This window comes from Rhinoraja longicauda, chromosome 6 (assembly GCF_053455715.1).
Source record: "Rhinoraja longicauda isolate Sanriku21f chromosome 6, sRhiLon1.1, whole genome shotgun sequence".
Classification (NCBI taxonomy): Eukaryota; Metazoa; Chordata; class Chondrichthyes; order Rajiformes; family Arhynchobatidae; genus Rhinoraja; species Rhinoraja longicauda.
The window spans coordinates 34,360,758-34,372,109 of NC_135958.1; positions in this window are offsets into that span (position 1 = coordinate 34,360,758).

An 11,352-nucleotide genomic window follows, 5' to 3' on the forward strand; every position below is an offset into this window, starting at 1 on the left:
TCCAGCATTTTGTGAATAAATCCCATGGTGAGTTTAAAGGGAGCACAAGAACGAGGGTACTGATTTATTAAAAGGAATGTTTGGTTCATCACACGGTGAACCGGATAGAGAAGCACCAGGAGTAGCAAACAATTGAATAGCAAATTGTTGGAGTTTTATTTTTTCATCCTCCAAAACACTTCACAAAATACACACCAGAGGGCACTCTCTGAATATTTTTCATTACTCAAATGTTCGGAAATGGCTGTACCTAATGCTCCAGCTAAACGCAAATAACAAAAGGACTACAATACAGAGAAATTGTAAATACAAAAATGTGAAATCTTTAAAAATGTTTGCATCTATTTACTTCAACTCTGAAAAAGAAGTTGAAATCATAATCAGTATTTATTGGGTGATGTTTTTTCAGACCCGACTCGAAACGTTACCCATTCCTTCTCTCCAGAGCTGCTGCCAGGCCTGCTGAGTTACTCCAGCACTTTGTGTCTATCTTCGGTTTAAACCAGCATCTGCAGTTCCTTCCTAAACATAGTCAGTATTTATTGCCTGTTCTCATGTTACCATCTTGTGCAAAGGTTCAAAGTTGCAAGAGCATTCTTTCTGGAGAGTTCCCAACTGAATTAAACAATAACATTTATTCATACTTATATAAACATATTAAATAGTTATTAATGTGGGGGAAATGAATTGGGGGCCCAATTTTAAGCTAACTTCTTGAGTGGAAAATTTCCCACTCACATTAGATTTGTTAATGTTCAGCACATTTTCATTTGTAGGAAAATAACAGCAGATCCTGGTTCAAATTGAAGGTAGACACAAAATGCTGGAGTAACTCAGCGGATCAGGCAGCATCCCAGCAGAGAAGGAATGGGTGACGTTTCGGGTTGAGACCCTTCTTCAGACTTGTTATTCCTATAAGGTTAAAATAACTGCAAGCTTAATGCAACTGACAATATCATTGCATGCCCTAATACTCGATTTGAAAGGTTCCACTATATCATTTGATATCATTCATCTCATTGTTTGTCTTGATGCCCAAAGAATATTTAACGTAGGGCAAAATATTTATCCACGCACAGTCTGGAGAAGTGTCTCGACCCGAAACATCACCTATTCCTTTTCTCCAGAGATGCTGTCTGACCCGCTGAGTTACTCCAGCTTTTTGTGAATATCTTTGGTTTAAACTAGCACCTGCAGTTCCTTCCGACACATTTCATCTGCTCCACTGCAAAATTTCCTCAAGGTATGCCTACTTTGAAGAGGTTCTCCTCCTCTCTCCGACGAGAGAGTTCTGCAACATCCTCTCTCGCTGCTCCCCGTCTGTGATATTCCTCCTGCTCTCCGACTCTCCGACCACGTTTGAACCCAGACTCGCCACCACCAGTCTGAAGAAGGGTCTCGACCCGAAACATCACCCATTCCTTTTCTCCAGAGAAGCTGCCTGACCTGCTGAGTTGCTCCAGCTTTTTGGGTCTATCTTCGGTTTAAATCAGCATCTGCAGTTCGATTCCTAAACAGTCATTGGTGCAGGGGAAAGGAATTTTAACCCAACGCATTTCATCCATCCAGTGACATCTTTACATTTCCCATTGTAAAATGTAATTCCTCACAAGGATCATGCTTTCTCTGAAGGACAATGTCCCGGGGTCAGCTTAAGAATGACCTGTTTGTATTTTGAACGCTAATTTCTACTTCTGACCTACTAATTAACTTGAAATATCATTCCTGGGTTATCTTTTCCAACAGCATTTGTAGTCTTAAGTATCTCGTAAAATAACATCTAATTTCCAGTCTGAAAACGTTCCACGGGTGTCAAGTTTTTATTTCTCATTATTCAGACCTGATATTGAAGGCGAGCCTGCCCCTACCCTCTGCATTGCTTCCAGCTCTTGTTTCTTGGTGATCGGAACTCTACAATGTTCTATCTCAGTCTTCGATTGAGGGATGAAAACTTGGTTAGTCTTGATGTAATGGAGGGGGCAGTTATTTACTGAGCTGCTGGGAATTCAACACTGAAGACAACGGTGGAATCTTCGGTTATAAACCTGCCTCAATGTCTAAGACGTGCAGTTTTCCTTGTGAGGGTAGAGGAGATGGGCAACCATTCCAATGGTTGCATTTAACTCTGTACCCCTGCACCCTGCTCCAGGCCTGGCACCCTGAAGCCCATCCATTAGTCATGGCACTGAGGTGGCTGCTCGTATGCCCCTGCCTGCACTCCAATGAAAGACATCACTTCAGGACCAGTACTTAAAGCAAAGGGTATTGTTACCACTGTCTGCTGTCCTCCTGATTAAACATCAGGTATCACAAAATGCTGGAGTAACTCAGCAGGTCAGGCAGCATCTCAGGAGAGAAGGAATGGGTGACGTTTCAGGTCGAGACCCTTCTTCAGACCCTGATTTATCCGGATTAAACATGACTGATTGTATGCCGCGTTGTCACTTCCCCTCAGCTAACAATGAAGCAGTCTACATTTCCTTAGCAGCATCTGCTTTGATATGTCGTTTTCACAATTTACCCTTCCATATCTCTAGACACCCTCATCCCTGCCTCTCAGACTGAAGAAGGGTAGGAAAAATAACTGCAGATGCTGGTACAAATCGAAGGTATCACAAAAAGCTGGAGTAACTCAGCGGGTCAGGCAGCATCTCAGGAGAGAAGGAATGGGTGACGTTTCGGGTCGAGACTCTTCTTCAGACTGATGTCAGGGTGGGACAAAGAAAGGATGTAGTTCGAGACAGGAAGACTGTGGGAGAACTAGGAAGGGGGAGGTGAAGAGAGGGATAGAGGAGCTATCTAAAGTTAGAGAATTCAATGCTCATACCGCTGGTGTGTAAGCTGCCCAAGCGAAATATGAGGTGCTGTTCCTCCAATTTGCAGTGGGCCTCACTATGACTCTGGAGGAGGCCCATGACAGAAAGGTCAGCCTGGGAGAGGGAGGGGGAGGTGAAGTGCTGAGCCATCGGGAGATCAGGTTGGTTAAGGCGGACTGAGCGAAGGTGTTGAGCGAAACGATCGCTGAGCCTGCATTTGGTCTCGCCAATGTAGAGAAGTTGACATCTGGAACAGCGGATGCAATAGATGAGGTTGGAGGAGGTGCAGGTGAACCTCTGAAGAAGGGTCTCATTTCGAAACGTCACCCATTCCTTCTCTCCAGAGCTGCTGCCTGTCCCGCTGTTATTCCAGCATTTTGTGTATGTTCTTAAACCTCCGCTTTAAAAGCCTCTGCTACTGTGGCGGATCAAGAAGTAAAGTTGGCATTTCTTGCATCACTACTGAAATTAAGGCCCCTTAATGCATGTCATGTTTACACGCAATTAATTGCTTAACATGTACATGACAAAGTTGCTCCCCTTTAACTCCGGAAACTGGGGAAGGTCCTCGACACACTACCATCTCAGTGCACCTTTCTTTACACATTAGAATTCTGAACTCAATTACTGTAATCTCACTGCCAATTTCAATGCAATTAAAACTAACTAGAGAATCCTGAGATGGGATTTTGAGAATATTCTCACAGGATTATTGTCACGAGGTTAGTTTGTTGATTGGTGTTACTCTGGTGGAAGTAATGAGATTAGAAATTACACTATAATAGGTGGCCTGCTTTCGTTTTGTTTGACCCTCGGTAGCAGGAGAATAGGAGAGAGACAGATTAGGAACGTGCATTTGGCATCTGGGTTTTTGAAAGACAAGATCTGGGTGTGAGAAAGACAAGAGATAAGTGAAAAAATATCATGATTATATTTCCTCCGGAAAGAAAGATTACGTTATTATTTTAAAGTATTCTCCTAATCCGCTATCCATATTTTATTTTGCAGGCATCACTGTAGCTAATACAAGAATAATGCAAATGTCAGTTTGAAATAAAAATGCCAAAGGTCGCCTGGTGGCGCAGCGGTAGAGTTGCTGCCTCACATCGCCAGAGACCCGGTTTGATCCTGACTACGGGTGCTGTCTGTACGGAGTTTGCATGCTCTCCGTGTGACTGTGTCGGTTTTCTCTGGGTGCCCCAGTTTCTACCCACACTCCAAAGACGTGTAGGTTTGTAGGTTAATTGGCTTCGGTAAGTTGTAAAATTGTCCCTAGTATGTAGGGATGGTGTTAGGATGATCGCTGGTCGGTGCGGGCCGGTAGGCCGAAGGGCCTCTTTCCGCACTGTATCTTTAAAGTCTAAAGTCAGGCCCTCTCTGCATCTATTTTCTGGTATCATGGTTTTAACCACAAGCACTTGACGATTGTATAAAAGTCGTTTAAGCATTAATCACGCATGAAACATAATACTTTCACTGATAAACTTTTCCACACCTGCCTTCTGGTAAAGCCAAGAGAGTATGCAGCATAGGTGATTTAATGAATTCTACGTGAGACGCATAGAAATTAGCTTATTGGCATGTATACTTATAAACACGGAAGCCATTTAGACCAAAGGTTCAAGCTTGTGATCTTCTTATCAAGCCCACATCACAAGATCAGAAATTGTTCCGCCAGAGCTGAACACACTTCTCGGCATCTGCATGCAATGGCTTCTTGTGCTTCCTGTGCTTCTTGTGCGCCATGGTGGAAAGATTGGTGGAAACAGGGCCGCGACGTGAACGCTCTTTCCTTGACCCCAAGCTTGCGATGGATCCCATTAATCGTCATCAATGTGACTTGAGGTAATGAATGATTTTTCAAGGTCGTGAACGCGGTATCACAGGTAGATCAGATGGTCAAGAAGGCTTTTTGTACATTGGCCTTCAGCAATCAGGGCATTGAGTATCGATGTTGGATTGGTGAGGCCTCATTTGGGAGTATTGTGTTCAGTTTTGGTCACCTTGCTATAGGAAAGATGTCAATAAGCTGGAAAGAGCGCCGAGAAGATTTACGAGGAAGTTGCCAGGTCCTGATGGCCTGAGTTATGGGGAGACATTGGGCAAGCTAGGACTTTATTCTTTGGAAGCCAGGAGGCTAAGGGGTGATCTGATAGAGGTGGATAAAATCATGTTGGGAATTGATAGGGTGAATGCACAAAGTATTTTACCCAGGTAGGACAATAAAGAACCAGAGGAAACAGCTTTAAGAAGAGAAGGGATAGATTTGACAATAGACAATGGACAACAGGTGCAGGAGGGGGCCATTCGGCCCTTCGAGCCAGTACCACCATTCAATGTGGTCATGGCTGATCATTCACAATCAGTACCCAATCAGATAGGAACTTGAGGGGCAACCTTTTCACCTCGAGGGTAGTGGGTATATAGGATGAGCTGCCTGAGGAGATAGTTGAGGCAGGTATAATAATAACATTTAAAAGACATTTAGACAGGTATATGGGCAGGAATGGTTGAAAGGTACATAAACAAAATGCAGGCAAATGGGACTAGCTTAGATTTGGCATCTTGGTCAGCATGACAAGTTGGGCCGAAGGGCCTGTTTCTGTGCCGTATGACTTTATCTGCTATTCTATTTTCTTTTTACATTATTTATCTGGTTGTCAATCCATTGTCAGGTTACCAATATTATTTGAAAGAGAGTCTACCCTTCCTTGTTAGTAAGGTGATGCCACTTTCAGGGAACTGTGCACCTGTATCGCAGGTTCCTCTGCTCCAAGCTCAAGCAAAGCACCAAGTGCTGGAAGAACTTAGGGGGTCAAGCAGCATCTGAGGAGGGAATGGACAGGAAACATTTCATGTTAGTACCATTCCACAAACTGATTGGAGCAGGGAGAGAAAAGCTTGAAAAGAGTTGGTAGGCAGGAAAAGAGATGGGAGATGGAAGGCAGGAAAAACCTGGCAAGTGACAGGTGGGTACAGGTGGGGGAAGTTTGCTTGGCGGATGGGTGGAGTAAGTGACAAAGGCGAGAGGTGAAAAGGTGACAAAATGGTGTCAGTTCAGGAGAGACAAGGAGTAAAATGTAAAACTGGCGGGAGGGAGATGGCTGGGACAGGGGAGTGGAAAGAGGTGGAATGTGCTAGAGTGAAAAGCCTCATTTGGAGGCAGATGCTCCATTATTCCTCCTCCTTCCAAGGTTCATTTCTCAATGTTGCAGTGGATAGGGCAGGGAGTGGACAAACCCTATTGTAATCCATGGAAGCATTTAGCACTGAAATCAGGATTAACATCATTAAACTAAATCATCCAATTAAAAAATAAATTGATAGCTGCAATCCTGTTGATTTTTTGTTTGTTTGTCTGTTCACAAGGAGATGAGGCCAGGCGATTAAAAGTGGTAACAGCATCAATTGGACTTTCCTACAACTTAAACAAAGCTCCCTATTCTCTTGGCAAATTAACGACGTGTCTCTGCGTTAAATTTTGTGATGCAATTATTTTTCCAAGAAAATTCTGTTTACTCACCTTTATCATTTGATCTATTGCTTACAGCCATTCCAGAGACAAGTGTGAAATGGTGCTTTCAATTAGTTTTGTAACTGTGAAAACCAAAAGATTTCATAATTTCACTTGTCCTGACAGGCAATGAATTAATGTTGGTTTTTTTTAAACGGATGAAAATGTCATGCTGGGAGCTGTACATGATGCTGCTGATCCATCAACGAGTGAGAAATCTCCACAGCAATAGACTTCCAACGAGACTTTCTTTTAATCTAATCATTCCTTCTTAAAGATGTCTGGCACTTGACCAAACCCACTCTGCCAACCCAAAAACAGTCTCAAACTCCCAATCCCTGGTAAACGTATGGCTTCAATGTTGTAAAGTTTTAATTTTAAAACAAAATAGATCCAAGGTATTCATTCCCCTTTAACATTCAGAGATGGATTTAGCCTGTAGTAATAATAATGTGTGAAGAATAGTGGATACTGTGGCTTCATGTATTTCTGCCATCTGGGCAAATGGTCACAGTCCATTAGTGGAGTGATTTGTTACCACTCACCATATTATAATTGTGCCAATTAAACACAATTAATGTATGTTAATCAAGTCGGCAAGAGATAGTGTTCCCCTCGGTCTCCAAAGCCATGTCTCTGGAACCAAGGAGAATATAATTATGTCATCACGAATGATGATACAACCACTTACACTAATTGGGCAAATACATCTGTGCCTTAGGTTAATTTGAAAGAGGCATCTTCTACAATTCCATCACCTACCAATTTAAAATACTCTGAACAAATGATCAAAAGGGTCAACAAACATGTGAGTATATCAATATGTTGACACCTTGAAGGGAAACCGAAGGTTCCTGAACTTTTCGCTGATTAGCTTTCATTTTGAAATGTCATTCCAAATTTGAACACGATGTTGCCACATCTAAATAACATCGACATTGACCTAATTAGAATGGATTGCATTCCACCATTCAGAAAAAAATATTCAGGGATCCTTGGTCTTTACAATGTCAAATTAAATCTGCAAATTCTTCATCAAGTATCAATTAATGTCTCAATTCCGTCAAACAATGAATATTTAGATATAAAATATTCCCAAGCCACACTAATTTGTTTTACATGTTAAGGACTCCCCTGTTAAAGACTGGCATTGTGCCAAATTCTGTGTAAAAGGAAATCTATCCTCATTTTTCTCTATCTTTTGTATCTCCATCATTAATCACTTCTGGCGGCAAGGGTTACACAGTGGCGCAGCTTGTAGAGCTATTGCCTCACAGCATCAGAGACCCGGGTTCAATCCTAACCTTGAGTGTTATCTCTATACAATTTTCACATTTACCCTGTGACCGCGTGGGGTTCCTCCGGATGCTCCAGTTTCCCCCTCATATCCCAAAGACATGCAGGTTGGTAGGTTTATTAGGCTGTTGGCAATTGCCCCCAGTGTGGAGGTGAGTGGTAGAATCTGCAGAAAATTGATGACAATATGGAATTGAAGTTGGATTAGATTTGTGTAATATTAGCGTAAATAGATAGTTGATAGTCAATGTGGACTCGATGGGCCAAAGGGCCTGTTTCCATGCTGTATCTCTCTTGTTTACCTAGATGATAATCTGTTTAGTATATGTAATTATTGATTCCACAACACTATGTGTCATACATTCTATATTTCATAACATGAAGTGGCCAAAGGTAACAGTGACAATTCAATCAGCAAATCTTTTACTAATTGTATGGACAGTGTACAATAGACAATAGACAATAGGTGCAGGAGGAGGCCATTCGGCCCTTCGAGCCAGCACCGCCATTCAATGTGATCATGGCTGATCATTCTCAATCAGTACCCCGTTCCTGCCTTCTCCCCATACCCCCTGACTCCGCTATCCTTAAGAGCTCTATCCAGCTCTCTCTTGAATGCATTCAGAGAATTGGCCTCCACTGCCTTCTGAGGCAGAGAATTCCACAGATTCACAACTCTCTGCCTGAATTTTTTTTTCCTCATCTCAGTTCTAAATGGCCTACCCCTTATTCTTAAACTGTGGCCCCTTGTTCTGGACTCCCCCAACATTGGGAACATGTTTCCTGCCTCTAACCTGTCCAACCCCTTAATAATCTTATACGTTTCGATAAGATCCCCTCTCATCCTTCTAAATTCCAGTGTATACAAGCCTAGTCGCTCCAGTCTTTCAACATATGATAGTCCCGCCATTCCGGGAATTAACCTAGTACATTTACAATAAACAATGTATAATAAACCTGGCAGGAAATATGGTAAAGAAAAGTGCATTGCACTTATACATACAACTTGAATATTGGTATTTTATCTGTATTGCAGATATATCACTTTGAGACAGACCGTGATTAAACAGAGTACATTATAAATGCTGATTAACTAATGATGGTTGAAACCGAAAGACTCTTTGGAGGGTTTATAAATACAGCTCATTAACATCTGAGACAATGCAGGTAACATTAAAGGCTGATAAATACTGTCGTTCAGGATTACAAAGGGGTGCAGCTTGTCCACAGCCAAATAAAACTCAGGCCAGATTTTTAGTTTAGAGATATCGTGCGGAAACAGGTACTTCGGCTCACCAAGCCTGCACCAACCCATACACTGGTTCTGCCTTACACAATAAGGACAGTTTACAGAAGCCAATTACCCTACAAAGCTGCACGTCTTTGGGATGTGGGGGGAAACCGGAGTACCTGGAGAAAACCCACGTGGTCACAGGGAGAACGTGCAAATTCTGCACAAACAGCACCCGAGGTAAAGATTGAACCCGGGTCTCTGGAGCTGTAAGGTAGCAACTCTACCGCTGCGCCACTGTGCTGCTCCTGCACTTAAGAAACAGAAGCAAAAGTAAATAATTTGGGCCTTGTGTCTGCTGTCTTTTGCTAAGTTCATGGTTAATCTTTTAACTCCACTTCCTGTACTAACTGCATATTGCTTAATTGCCGTGACATCTAAATATCACTGCACTGATATCACAGCTGCCATGGAATGTATTCATTTGAAAGGTGTGCAATACAGACTTATCAGAACGCTATCCAAGTTCCAAAGGTTATGAGGTAATGCCAAATAGATATAAACTTCCAATGACCGAAATAACCTTCCATCACCGAGAGTCCAAGAGTGTTTAATTGTTATATGTACCAGTAAGGGAATAGTGACATTCTTACTTGTCGTAGTTTTACAGGCACATGAATGTAAAAACATGTAAATTAATATGCAATCAATAAAACAATAAATTAATAGTCAGTAAAATTAATTTGGTGGTAATTACTGGTAACCAGACCAAAATAGAACAAAACTCGGGCCTATAGTGCAACCAAAACATGGCCCACTGTAAATCAGTAGGAAGGAACTGCAGATGCTGGTTTAAACCGAAGGTAGACTCAAAATGCTGGAGTAACTCAGCGAGACAGGCAGCATCTCTGGAGAGAAGGAATGGGTGATGTTTTGGGTTGAGACTCTTCTCCAGATTGATATAAGAGTTGTTTCGGTTGTGGTTAGTGTTGTACCGTGTTCAAGAGACGAATGGCAGTTGGGAAGAATGGTATCTGGGATTGAACCTGGAGGTCACGGTTTTCAGGCTCCTGTGCTTTCTTCCCAAAGGTAGCAGTGAGATTTTGAGTGTGGCCAAGTTGGTATGTGATGATATTAGCTGCCTTTTTAGGCCTTCTGTAGTTCCCTTGGTCCTGGGTGTGGAGGTATCTGTGATGCACCGGTCAAAGTCTAACAACTTTCTGCAGTCTCCTTCATTCTTTGGTGTTCAATTACTAAACCAGGCCATGATGCAACCTACAGTCAGTCTACACTCCACCATTCATCTGCAAAAACTTGATAGAATATTCAGCAACGTACCAATTCTCCTCAAACGTCTAAGGAGATAACCGCGTTGATGTGCTTTCTTTGTGATTGCATCAAAGTGCCGGGCCCAGGACTTGGCTTCAGAAATATACACACACAGGAAATTGAAGTTGTTAACTCACTCCACCACCATTCTGTTGATGAAGTCAGATTCATGGATACCAGGCTTTCCCCTTCTGATGTCAACAATGAACTACTTAGTCTTGTTAACAGTGAGAACAAGATTATCGCATTGGCACCTTTCAATCTATCTCCCTCCTGTAGCCTGACCTATCATTACTTATTATTCATCCAACAATGGCGGTATTTAAAGATGTTGTTAGAGCTGTGTCTAGCTTCACATTCAAGGGTACAGAGAGAGTCGAGCAAGGGTGGGAAGGAATTGCTGATGCTGGTTTAAACGGGATAGACACAAAAAGCTAGAGTAATTCAGCGGGTCAGGCAGCATCTCTGGAGAAAAGGAATAGATGACGTTTCGGGTCGAGACCGTTCTTCTGACTGAGAATCAGGGGGAAGTAAAACGAGATATATAAACGGTGATTTAGCGAGATATAGAACAAATATGCAAAAAAAGTAACGATGATAAGTGAAACAGGCCATGGTTATCGATACTTATTTGCATATCTTTCAAACAAACAGGCACAAATTCACCCAGCTAATGTAGCACATTGACATTCTGTGTCACCTAGTTGAGCCACTATGGTGGCTACCCTGATGGTTGGATTTCCAGGTAAGTAATTTGTCTAAAGAGCAGAGTGAATGAAGGGACAAGATTATACTTTGTAATGAGTTGGCTGTGATAAATAATCCAGAACAGATTAAAGTAAAGTTGATATTATACGATACAATATGATAGAGGTTTATTTATTGCAGGAGGGAAATTGATCTGCCAACAGTCAAAATATACAACAACAACAAAAAAATCTCTTGGTGATTAAAAGGGGAGAAAACTGTGTACAACATAAAGCCCTCCAATTGGAGCTGGCATTAGTTTAGTCTCCACTGCACAGTTACCTGCCAAAAAAAAAGATATGGTTAAACACAGGGAGGATCTTTCGATATTTTCATAGTGGAGTTACCTTGTCAGCAGATAATTGCAATGTCACAGATTGGGAATACTCACTCGTCAGAGATCAGAAGACTTGTGGAAT